The sequence below is a fragment of the Tupaia chinensis genome, unplaced genomic scaffold (genome assembly GCF_000334495.1).
Source record: "Tupaia chinensis unplaced genomic scaffold, TupChi_1.0 Scaffold141517_1, whole genome shotgun sequence".
In the NCBI taxonomy this organism is placed as follows: Eukaryota; Metazoa; Chordata; class Mammalia; order Scandentia; family Tupaiidae; genus Tupaia; species Tupaia belangeri.
Genome location: NW_006201378.1, coordinates 1,936,815 through 1,939,684, shown reverse-complemented (window position 1 = coordinate 1,939,684; position 2,870 = coordinate 1,936,815). Strand labels below are relative to the sequence as shown.

General features: G+C 49.6%; 1 pseudogene; it reads right to left on the bottom strand.

The window, feature by feature from the left end:
* Window positions 1-2,467: 2,467 nt before the first annotated feature.
* The window catches only part of LOC102493352 (malate dehydrogenase, cytoplasmic-like), a 1,383-nt pseudogene continuing 980 nt past the window's right edge, over window positions 2,468-2,870 (bottom strand).

The following is a 2,870-nucleotide window of genomic DNA, read 5'->3' as shown; positions in this document are numbered from 1 at the left end:
TTTAATTTGACCAGAGAGAGAGAGAGAGAAAGTGAGAAAGCAAGTCACCAGGTCCAGGACTTGAACCACGGGTGGCCATATGGAAGTCCAGTGCCTTAACCACCATGCCACTTGCCGGCCTGCTCCGTATTTTAATAGCTTTATTGAGGTGTTAAGGACATACATCGAAGCACACATAATTAAAATGTTCAATGTAGAGTTTTAATATACGTACTACTTGTGAAGCTGTGGTGACAACCTCAAGAGGGGACACGTACCTCTCACCAGCAGTTTGCTCTTGCTCTGCAGCGATGCCTCCCCACCCCTCTTGTCCTCACAAGGACCAGCTACCCATTCAGGAGCCAAGCCCGATTCATGCTTGAGTGGTGCCTGTGCAGTTGTTAGTGCTTGTTCTATTCAGAACGTTCATAAAGACAAGAAGCAATCAGCTGAGTAGAAACAAACTCATACCTTCCAGGGTGCTGCATGTGGTTCGCAGTCATGGGCATCAGTGTGAAACTCTGTTCTCAGGAAGCAGGACAGTGCTTCTTCAGGTGTGTCTGTTGTTCTGTTTGGTCGTGTTTTCATACACAACCAAATGGCATCCTGGGCTAGGCCCTCAGACCCACACTGCCTGCCCCTCTGAAGTTTATTTTGTTTCTTCTGTAAGTGAGATAGAGAGAGAGAGAGAGACAGAGAGAGAGAGAAGAGAGAGAGGAGAGAGAGCATCCTCAAGAGGATCCCAACACCATGGCCCACCCTCGACCTCAGGCAGCCCGAGATCATGGGCACATGGTGTCCAGTGTACTCTTCTCCAGGGCGGCCAGGCGGGTCCCTAGACTTGAACCCAGAATGTTCCTGTTGAGAGTGTCCCACAGGGCATCATATTTCACCTCTGTATCTCCCCGAAGCAGGTCTCTTTATGTCCCGAGCATCTACCATGGGCTACACATGGAGACAGGCCCTGGGATATTCACATGAACAAGAGCCTGGGCGAGTGTGGGCAACAGCCACACACATGCAGCTGAGAGGCGTGTCTGCCCAGAGGCTCTGGGGAAAGTGCTGATCGGGGGAAAGCTGTGGAGAAAAGGAGGCTGGGTAGGGCTTCAGGATGGCTGGGAATCGGGTAGGGCAGGAGGTAAAGACAGGACATGAACTAGTGAGGACGGTGGCATCTCTCTGAGCATTTATCCAGCAAGTCCCCCTGCTGAGCCATGTGTTTGGGGTTGGAGAGGCCCAGACCAAGCTTATTGCCCGAGCCGGAAAGGCATGGAGGAGGACCAGCCAGACACCAGAGCAGTGGTGGCCTGGTGGTTTAGAGTCCCATGGGTGTTCCATGGGTGTCCCATACTGCACCACAGGGAGCCTCAGGGCAGCATGGAACAAACACATCCTTCATGCCCGCCCCAGGTCTCCGCCCCAGGTCTCCACCCCAGATGAGGCCACAGGCACTCCTGCCCACAGCGCTCTCCCTGGGTGATGTCTGCCCGCTCCCATTCTTGATTGAGTCTGCTGACGGAGTGGATGGAGGTGAGACTCCCCTGTTTTCTCTTCTCCCATCACAGCAGCATTAGCAGTCACGGCGGCCACTGGGCTGGTATTGACTATGGTCAAAGAGACGACCCAGTGCATGGGTGTAGCATGTCGAAGCATCACAGAGGGCTCCTGAGCTAGGTACCGTAATTCCCCGTGGTTTGCAGATGAGATAGTGAAGCTTGGTGGAGTTAGGTAAGTTGGCCAGGGTCCCTCAGCTAAGACGTTAGCAAAGAATGGTCCCAGTGTGCCCAATTCCCACGTGTGTGTTCTGCCCGCCCACGCCTGAACGATGACCACAGACATGTATTGAGTTTATTCAGGGTAAGCCCCTGCTCTATGCCTGGTGCATGCTGTCTCAATTTCAGTGACAAAATCCTGTGAGGAGGTCTGCCATCCAGGATTCAGGCAGAGAAACACACCTAGCAGGACACGGACAGGACTCTTTTTCTTGCCTCTTAACACTGGTCTGGCCTGATGCTGTATTCCAAGGCAGAATAGAATAGAGGCAGGTGAAGAGTCGAATAGACCATTTGCAGTATCTGGTAGATCAAGTAGATTAAAAAAAAAATCCCCCATGGGCCCTAACTGACATATGAGGGACATGACGCCAGTGAACACAGAATCCATTCTTTTCAAGTGCTCATAGAACATGGACCAAAATACACCATTTTGGGTCATGAACCAAGTCTTTAAAATGTTAAAAGATCGAAATCACATAGAGTATTTCCTCAGGCCACAGTGGAATTATGCTTTAGTTTCTCTCTTTCTCTCTCTCTATATATATATCTATCTATCTATCTATCTATCTATCTACTTTAGAATACAGCACTAACAGCACATGGCAGACTGTCACTCACAAAGCTATACCAAGAAGCACATTATCTCTAAAGCGTGCTGCTTTTCACAAGGAATGTAAATATAGCATCACCATTATTATGATTTGGTACTAGAGTCAAAGAGGACGTTCAGATTCTTCAGCTTTGGGCCATTTCATAACATCATAATGAGTGTCTGGCCAGGCAGAGGAAAGACATTCAAAAGCAGTTTCTTTTTCTTCTGCCAGTTCCTTTGCAGTAAAATCCATCTTTTCACGTGAGAAATAATTGCTAGGGAGCCCTTCAACAAACCTCCAGGTCTTATTTTTTTATTACAGCAGAGAATGAGCAGAGCAGATCATCAGGAATACCACAGGAGTTGCCATCAGAAATGACACCCATGGGGACCAGCAGTTGGCATAATGGCTACATCGCTGGACTCCCATGTAGTCAACCATAGTTTGAGTCCTGGGCCCAATGGCTTAAACTCACACCGGGCACATGTGCGTGCGTGCCCAAGATCCCGAGAGGAGAATGGAG